The sequence below is a fragment of the Cherax quadricarinatus genome, chromosome 39 (genome assembly GCF_038502225.1).
Source record: "Cherax quadricarinatus isolate ZL_2023a chromosome 39, ASM3850222v1, whole genome shotgun sequence".
NCBI lineage: Eukaryota > Metazoa > Arthropoda > Malacostraca > Decapoda > Parastacidae > Cherax > Cherax quadricarinatus.
The window spans coordinates 11,376,094-11,386,093 of NC_091330.1; the positions used below are offsets into that span (position 1 = coordinate 11,376,094).

At 42.3% G+C, this 10,000-nt stretch overlaps 1 protein-coding gene across 2 annotated transcripts in view; it reads left to right on the forward strand.

The window, feature by feature from the left end:
• The window catches only part of LOC138853769 (carboxypeptidase N subunit 2-like), a 174,265-nt gene that overhangs the window by 38,641 nt on the left and 125,624 nt on the right, over positions 1 to 10,000 (forward strand). The window contains exon 2 of one of the 2 annotated variants that reach the window (XM_070092364.1): positions 5,681 to 5,811. The exons of the other annotated variant lie outside the window; for it this stretch is intronic. The gene's annotated coding sequence lies outside the window, so the exon portion shown is untranslated. The remainder of the gene's footprint in view (positions 1 to 5,680; positions 5,812 to 10,000) is intronic. 2 annotated transcript variants of the gene reach the window in all.

The window sequence follows — 10,000 nt, forward strand, 5'->3', positions numbered from 1 at the left end:
AGATTACCAATACTAGGGCGAAAACCAGGATTCTCCAACACACTGGATGCAGTGTCGCACTGCCGGGAAATACAAACATAAAGACACAGGATGCACAACAAGCGTTTTAAATCTTTTATCTGAGCGAAGGGGTGAGACAATAAAAAACTCTTCTCTTACTAGTAAGTCTGTTCTCTCCATCATATTGCAATACCCTGACGGGGGTCCATACCGTGACATATGAGCTACCATACATTTTTTCGATATATATTTATCAATAACAACACTGCGACTAGCCGGGGGATCGAATCCTTGTTGTTTTAGCCAGCCTCATGTTATGAGAAAAATCACGACGTTCTAACCCAATGGACCATACAATACATACAGTAGGATTGTATGGTTCAGTGAGTTAGAACGTCGTGAATTTCCGCTCACCATGGGTTCGATCCCCTGGCTAGTTGCAATGTTGTTATTGATCAAATACCACTCTCTCGTGGTTACAATACTATATATATATATATATATATATATATATATATATATATATATATATATATATATATATATATATATATATATATATATATATATATATATATATATATATATATATATATATATATATATACTACCATTTCTGCAGACAAGGCCACCTCATATTCACTTCACATTTGTCATCGTCATAAGAAGGAAATATCTGGAAATGAAGACACTTGTAAAATAGAATCCTCTTAATTCAACGTTTCGCCCCCACGACTGGGTTTTATTATGGTAAAGACTATCCTTGCTATTCATTTCTACTTGCCGGCTATTGTTATTGTCTTCCAGGAAGGTTCTGTCACCAGCGGCCGTTTCACTGCATTTAGTTTGACAAAAACTCCACTTTCCTCTGACACTAACTGAGCTCATGACTTCATAAAGTCTAATAATAAAAAAATGTATGAAAAAAGCACCTCTTGTGGAGACACACACACACACACACACACACACACACACACACACACACACACACACACACACACAACGTTCGCAAGCGTTCCGGAATATCGTAAGGGGAACTTCTTTTCCCCTGCTCGCGGAATTGAATTTTAGAAAAGTTTGCGTTTCTGGGTCCAGGGAACAGAGAGCGGCGGTGAGAGCAAAGAGTGCCAGGAAGCGGTGAGAGATGATGAGGTACAGGGAGGGATGCTGTGTTCTCGCGAGATGAGAGATGAGGTAATAGAAGGATTCTATGTTATCAGGAGATGAGAGATGAGGTAGAGAGAATGATGCTGTCCTTTTCATGAGATGAGATATGAGGTAGAGAGAAGGATGCTGTGCCCTTCATGAGATGAGATATGAGGAAGAGAGAAGGATGCTGTGTTGTCAGGACATATGAGATGAAGTAAAGACAAGGATGATGTATTGTCACTGTATGATGTATTGTCACGGACGATGTATTGTCACGGATGATGTATTGTCACGGACGATGTATTGTCACGGATGATGTATTGTTACTGTATGATGTATTGTCACGGATGATGTATTGTCACGGATGATGTATTGTTACTGTATGATGTATTGTCACGGATGATGTATTGTCACGGATGATGTATTGTCACGGATGATGTATTGTCACGGATGATGTATTGTTACTGTATGATGTATTGTCACGGATGATGTATTGTTACTGTATGATGTATTGTCACGGATGATGTATTGTTACTGTATGATGTATTGTCACGGATGATGTATTGTCACGGACGATGTATTGTCACGGATGATGTATTGTCACGGACGATGTATTGTCACGGATGATGTATTGTCACGGACGATGTATTGTCACGGATGATGTATTGTCACGGACGATGTATTGTCACGGATGATGTATTGTCACGGATGATGTATTGTCACGGATGATGTATTGTCACGGATGATGTATTGTCACGGATGATGTATTGTCACGGATGATGTATTGTCACGGATGATGTATTGTCACGGATGATGTATTGTCACGGATGATGTGTTGTCACGGATGATGTATTGTCACGGATGATGTGTTGTCACGGATGATGTATTGTCACGGATGATGTATTGTCACGGATGATGTATTGTCACGGATGATGTATTGTCACGGATGATGTATTGTCACGGATGATGTATTGTCACGGATGATGTATTGTCACGGATGATGTATTGTCACGGATGATGTGTTGTCACGGATGATGTATTGTCACGGATGATGTGTTGTCACGGATGATGTATTGTCACGGATGATGTGTTGTCACGGATGATGTATTGTCACGGATGATGTGTTGTCACGGATGATGTATTGTCACGGATGATGTGTTGTCACGGATGATGTATTGTCACGGATGATGTGTTGTCACGGATGATGTGTTGTCACGGATGATGTATTGTCACGGATGATGTGTTGTCACGGATGATGTATTGTCACGGATGATGTGTTGTCACGGATGATGTATTGTCACGGTATGATTATGACTCTGTATTATGGATACAGTTGTTGAATTAATGCTTACTGTAATAATAATAGTATATTTTTTTTAACAATAATATAAATAATAATAATGAGGATGATGATGATGATAATAATAATAATAATAATAATAATAATAATAATAATAATAATAATAATAATAATAATAATGAGGAGAAGAAGAAATCATACAATCCAAAGCCCTACTTTAAGACGGGTTCTGTTTTCCTGCCTATATTTAATCCGTAAATTTGTATGTATGAATGTACACACACACACACACGCACACACACGCACACACACACAGACACATACACACAGACACACACACACACAGACACACACACAGACACACACACATACACACACACACACACACACACACACACACACACACACACACACACACACACACATACACACACACACACACACACACACACACACACACACACATATATATATATATATATATATATATATATGTATATATATAAATTATATATATATATATATATATAATATATATTATATATATAATATATATATATATATATATATAATATTATATATATATATATATATATAACATCTTGTACGAGTGAGAAAGTGCCATTAGAATGAAAGGAGTCAAGCAGCTGGGATTGATGAGATAAAGACAGAAATGTTAAAAGCAGGTGGGGATATAGTTTTGGAATGGTTAGTGCTTATATTTAATAAATGTATGGAAGAGAGGAAGATACCTAGGGACTGGCAGAGTACGCATAGTTCCTTTGTATAAAGGCAAACAGGATAAAGGAGAGTGTAAAAATTAAAAGGGTATAAGCCTGTTGAGCATACCTAGTAAAGTGTATGGTAGAGTTTTTATTGAAATAATTAGGAGTAAGGCGGAGAGCAGGATCGCAGATGAACAGGGAGGCTTTACGAAGGTTAGTGGGTGTCTAGACCAAGTGTTTATAGTGAAGCATATAGGTGAACAATATTAAGACAAGGGTAAAGAGGTTCTCGATCCATTTATGGATTTGGAAAAGACATATGATCGAGTGGATAGGGAAGCAATGTGGCAGATGTTGCAAACTTATGGCCTAGGTGGTAGGTTACTGAAAAAGATTAAGAGTTTTTACGAGGATAGTGAGGCTCAGATTAGAGTATGTAGGAAAGTGGGACATTTAACAGTAAAAGTAGGCCTTAGACAGGGATGCGTGATGTCACAATGATTGTTCAATATATTTATAGATGGAACTGTAAGAGAAGTAAATGCTCAGGTGTAAATGCAAGAGGTGTGAGATTAAGAGATAAAGAATCTAACACAAAATAGGAGTTGTCACAGTTGCTCTTTGCTGATGACACTGTGCTTTTGGGTGTGAGACCTTTACCCACTCTGCCTGAGGTATCCCAGCATGTGAGCACGTCTCCTGTGTTATACCAGTGCTTAACAGAATAGGGAATAACATATGAAGGTACAAATATAAATGGGAACTATGGCTATAGTTTACTTAATAACATAAAAGGGCTAGAATACAACATATCCTGATGGAAATTTACATAATATAACAATTGACCTATGAGACTCATTACCAGGAGGAAGGGTAGATGTTATCAGTAACACGGACTAGTACTCATTCTTAATTCACCGACCAGCTGACCGGAGATTCACAATGCGTGGTTCACTACACACGTGGCTGTCCAGAGCTCTCGCTCACCGGACCTGTCACCAACAACCAACTTGCTCAGCTGTTATCTTGCTTATATGGTCCTCTAAGCACCCAGTTCCCCATAAGGCGTAGACCACGTGTTACGACCTTACGCCGAGGTCTGACGCAGTCAAGAACAAAAGACCTCAGACTTAAGTCGAAAGGCGTGTCTGACAGCTATTTGCCAAGGCAAGGTGTGACCATATAATTGGTTAAATTAGGTCTCCCTTAGCGACCTACCAAGCATAGTTGAACTACATCACATGGGAGATTCTGAAGAGAAGTTGCAGAGGTTGGTGGATAAGTTTGGTAGGGTATGTAAAAGAAAGAAATTAAAAGTGAACATAGGAAAGTGCAAGGTGATGAGGAAAACAAATTATTTAGCTAATGAAAAACTGGATATCAGATAGGAGGGAGGGACGGAGTATGGAAGAAGTGTATGTATTTAGATATTTGGGAGTAGACTTGTCAGCAGATGGGTCTGTGAAAGACGAGGTGAATCATAGAATTGATGAGGTGGAAAAAAGTGAACGGAATCTGTGGCGACAAAGAACGTCATCCATGGAAGCAAAGAGGAAAATGTATCAGAATACAGTGGTACCAATTGACTTATATGGGTGTGAAGCATGGGTGGTGAATGTTGCAACAAGGAGAAGACTGTAGGCAGTGGAGATGTGTCTGAGGGCACTGCGTGATGTGAATGTTATGCAGAGAATTCATAACTTGGAGAACAGAGGAGGTGAGGGGTTTCTAGAAGTATTCTCCAGAAGGCTGAGGAGGGGTTATTGAGGTGGTTCGGACATTTATAGAGGATGAAACAAATTAGAATGACTTGGAGGGCGTATAAATCTGTAGTGGAAGGAAGGCGGGGTCGCTCTAGGAAAGGTTGAAAAGAGAGGGTAAAGGAGGTTTTTTGTGCGAGGGGCTTGGACTATCAGCAAATGTCTGTAAGTGTATTAGATAGGAGCGAGTGGATAGGAATAGTTTTTATGACTCAATATGCTGGACTGAGAGATAATGAGAGACTGAGACTGAGAGATAATGAGAGACTGAGACTGAGAGATAATGAGAGACTGAGACTGAGAGATAATGAGAGATAATGCTTACATTAAAATCCCATCATCCAAACTCATTCAGCAACTCTATTTAATATTATTTAAGAATCCCACCATTTAACCCCATCCAAAAATCTCACTTTCCACATCCATCAAAAATCCCATGCGTCAAATCAGTCGAAATTCCCACACTTCAAATCAGTAAAAAATCCTACCATTCAGATCCGTCTATAATACCATCCTCTAAATCCATCCGAAGTCCTATTCTTTAAATGTATCCAAAAATCAGACCATTCACTTCCATCCAAAGTCCTACAGGTCAAATCCATGAAAATCCCACTTTTTATATCCCTGCAAAATCCCACCACTTAAATCCATGCAAAAATCCTACCCTTGAAATCCATCCAAAATCCCACCCTTCAAATTCATCCCAAATCCACCATTCTAATCCATTCACTTCCTCCCCCTTCCAGCCCAACCAACACCCTTGCTGGGCCTGGGTGTGTAGGAGAACATCTCTAAGGGAGCTTGAAGTGCATCTCAGGACACCTCCGTCTCTCCTCCTTGCTAGACAAGGACGTCTTATTGATCCTTGGCTTCTGACGTAAGGACCCACAACTCTAGTTCTTAAGAAGTTTGATCCAATATTTACCTATTTTTCTCAAATGTAAGGGAGCTTTACCAAATGTATAACAAGCAGTCTGTGGGATTTATGGGTTGAGGTTCTTTATAACTTCGTTCCAGTTGCCTAGGAGACTGTAGGAGCCTGAGGCATGTGAACATTTAGCTTTGTGAACGATTTAGGTGACAAACTCATCAAAGAAACCAAGGAACTAAAATCGACCAGCTTTCTTTTCCAGAGACTCGGTGTTGTTGTGATCAAGAGAACAAATGCTTGCAGCATTCCTAACACACCTCCTTCCATTAATGCATGGCTTTTGCTATCTTTTTCGTGTTATCATGCCTACTGTATTTTTTAAATTACTTTTTTTTAAATAAATGCTAAGAAATATCCAGCTTTGGGGTGGCAGAGGAAGAAAACATTCTGACAGCCTCGAGAAACGATCTCCAGAATTTTAAGCAAATCGCACACACACACACACACACACACACACACACACACACACACACACACACACACACACACACACACACACACACACGCACACACACACACACACACCCGCACACACACACCCACACACACGCACACAAACACACACACACACACACACACACACACACACACACACACACACACACACACACACACACACACACACGCATATATATATATATATATATATATATATATATATATATATATATATATATATATATATATATATATATATATATATATATATATATATATTTATATATATATGTGGTGTGTGTGTGTGTGTGTGTGTGTGTGTGTACTCACCTAGTTGTACTCACCTAGTTGAGGTTGCGGGGGTCGAGTCCGAGCTCCTGGCCCCGCCTCTTCACTGATCGCTACTAGGTCACTCTCCTGAACCGTGAGCTTTATCATACCTATGCTTAAAACTATGTATGGATCCTGCCTCCACTACATCGCTTCCCAAACTATTCCACTTACTGACTACTCTGTGGCTGAAGAAATACTTCCTAACATCCCTGTGATTCATCTGTGTCTTCAGCTTCCAACTGTGTCCCCCTTGTTACTGTGTCCAATCTCTGGAACATCCTGTCTTTGTCCACCTTGTCAATTCCTCTCAGTATTTTGTATGTCGTTATCATGTCCCCCCTATCTCTCCTGTCCTCCAGTGTCGTCAGGTTGATTTCCCTTAACCTCTCCTCGTAGGACATACCTCTTAGCTCTGGGACTAGTCTTGTTGCAAACCTTTGCACTTTCTCTAGTTTCTTTACGTGCTTGGCTAGGTGTGGGTTCCAAACTGGTGCCGCATACTCCAATATGGGCCTAACGTATACGGTGTACAGGGTCCTGAACGATTCCTTATTAAGATGTCGGAATGCTGTTCTGAGGTTTGCTAGGCGCCCATATGCTGCAGCAGTTATTTGGTTGATGTGCGCTTCAGGAGATGTGCCTGGTGTTATACTCACCCCAAGATCTTTTTCCTTGAGTGAGGTTTGTAGTCTCTGACCCCTAGACTGTACTCCGTCTGCGGCCTTCTTTGCCCTTCCCCAATCTTCATGACACTTGGTGGGATTGAACTCCAGGAGCCAATTGCTGGACCAGGTCTGCAGCCTGTCCAGATCCCTTTGTAGTTCTGCCTGGTCTTCGATCGAGTGTATTCTTCTCATCAACTTCACATCTGCAAACAGGGACACCTCAGAGTCTATTCCTTCCGTCATGTCGTTCACACAGAAACAGTACTGGTCCTAGGACACGGGCACTGGTCACAGGTGCCCACTCTGACACCTCGCCACGTACCATGACTCGCTGCTGTCTTCCTGACAAGTATTCCCTGATCCATTGTAGTGCCTTCCCACACACCAATCTCTTGTGTGGAACAAACACACATCCACCCACCCCTCTCTCTCTGTCTTACTGCTGTCACCATGTCATAGAACTCAGTATGACACAGGATTTCCCGTCCCTGAATCCATGCTGGTTGCTGTTGATGAGCTTTCTAGTGTCTGATAATCGACATGTGACACTGGTCTGTAGTTTAATGCTTCATGTCTGTCTCCTTTTTTAAAGATTGGGAAATTTGCTGGCCTAATCTCCCTGTTTCGATAGATGTATTGAATATTGTTGTTAGGGGTATAGTGCCTCTGCTCCCTCTCTCAATACCCATGGGGAGATGTTATCTGGCCCCACACGCTCACTCAGAAGCCTCTTCACTTCTTCCTCGGTTGTGTGCACTGTGTCCAGCACTTGGTGGTGTGCCCCACCTCTCCGTCTTTCTGGAGTCCCTTCTGTCTCCTCTGTGAACACTTCTTTGAATCTCTTGTTATATACTTCACGGTCATTTCCTGTTGTCTCTCCTCCTTCCTTCCTTAGCCTGATTATATATACAACAGTTTCGGGTCAGATTTGGCTTTCGCTGCTATGTATTTTCATATTGTCTTTGGGCCTCCCTTCTTATCTGTGCATATTCGTTTCTGGCTCTACGACTGTTCTCCTTATTCTCCTGGGTCCTTTGCCTTCTATATTTCTTCCATTCCCTAGCACACTTGGTTTTTGCCTCCCTGCACCTTTGGGTAAACCATGGGCTCATCCTGGCATTATACCCTTGGGTACAAACCTCTCCTCAGCCTCCTTGCATTTTGTTGCTACATATTCCATCATCTCATTAACTGGCTTCCCTGCCAGTTCTCTGTCCCACTGAACCCCGTTCAGGTAGTTCCTCATTCCTGTGTAGTCCCCTTTCTTGTAGTTTGGCTTCATTCGTCCTGGCCTTCCTGCTTCTCCCTCCACTTGTAGCTCTACTGTGTATTCGAAGCTTAAAACCACATGGTCACTGGCCCCAAGGGGTCTTTCATATGTGATGTCCTCGATATCTGCACTACTGAAGGTGAATACTAAGTCCAGCCTTGCTGGTTCATCCTCTCCTCTCTCTCTTGTAGTGTCCCTTACGTGTTGGTACATGAAGTTCTCCAGTACCACCTCAATCATCTTAGCCCTCCCTGTATCTTGGCCCCCCATGTGGGTCCAAGTTTCTCCCAATCGATCTCCTTGTGGTTAAAGTCACCCATGATCAGGAGCTTTGCCCTGCATGCATGAGCTCTTCTGGCCACTCTAGGCTGTGGGTATGGATTGTAGTGTGTGTTGGGATGGAGTGATAGGTTGTGTTGTTCTGAGAGTAGTTGTGTGTGTGCTTGCCCTTGCTGTTCTGTCCTGCTCTGACTGACCTCTGCTGGTTCCCTCCTTGTCTCTTTTCCTAGCTCCTTTCTCTTTTTTGTCCTCTCCCTCAGCTGCTGTCGTTCTGATTTTGTTCTGTCTCTATCTAGGAACACCCTCTTGTACTCTTCCGAGTATTTCAATCGTGGTTTCTCTTGGAGGATCCTGTTCTGCACTGTTTCCGTCCTGAGAATCAGCTTGATTGGTCGGTTTCTCCCCTTCGAGTACCCCCCTATTCTCTGAAAATTTACAATCTCGTGTGTGTGTGTGTGTGTGTGTGTGTGTGTGTGTGTGTGTGTGTGGACGTGTCAGCGGATAGGTCTATGAAAGATGAGGTGAATCATAGAATTGATGAGGGGAAAAGGGTGAGCGGTGCACTTAGGAGTCTGTGGAGGCAAAGAACTTTGTCCTTGGAGGCAAAGAGGGGAATGTATGAGAGTATAGTTTTACCAACGCTCTTATATGGGTGTGAAGCATGGGTGATGCATGTTGCAGCGAGGAGAAGGCTGGAGGCAGTGGAGATGTCATGTCTGAGGGCAATGTGTGGTGTGAATATAATGCAGAGAATTCGTTGTTTGGAAGTTAGGAGGAGGTGCGGAATTGCCAAAACTGTTGTCCAGAGGGCTGTGGAAGGGTTGTTGAGGTGGTTCGGACATGTAGAGAGAATGGAGCGAAACAGAATGTAGTGGAATAGGAAACAGTCTGTAGTGGAGGGAAGGCGGGGTAGGGGTCGGCCTAGGAAAGGTTGGAGGGAGGGGGTAAAGGAGATTTTGTGTGCGAGGGGCTTGGACTTCCAGCGGGCATGCGTGAGTGTGTTTGATAGGAGTGAATGGAGACAAACGGTTTTTAATACTTGACGTGCTGTTGGAGTGTGACCAAGTAACATTTATGAAGGGGTTCAGGGAAACCGGCAGGCCGGACATGAGTCCTGGAGATGGGAAGTACAGTGCCTGCACTCTGAAGG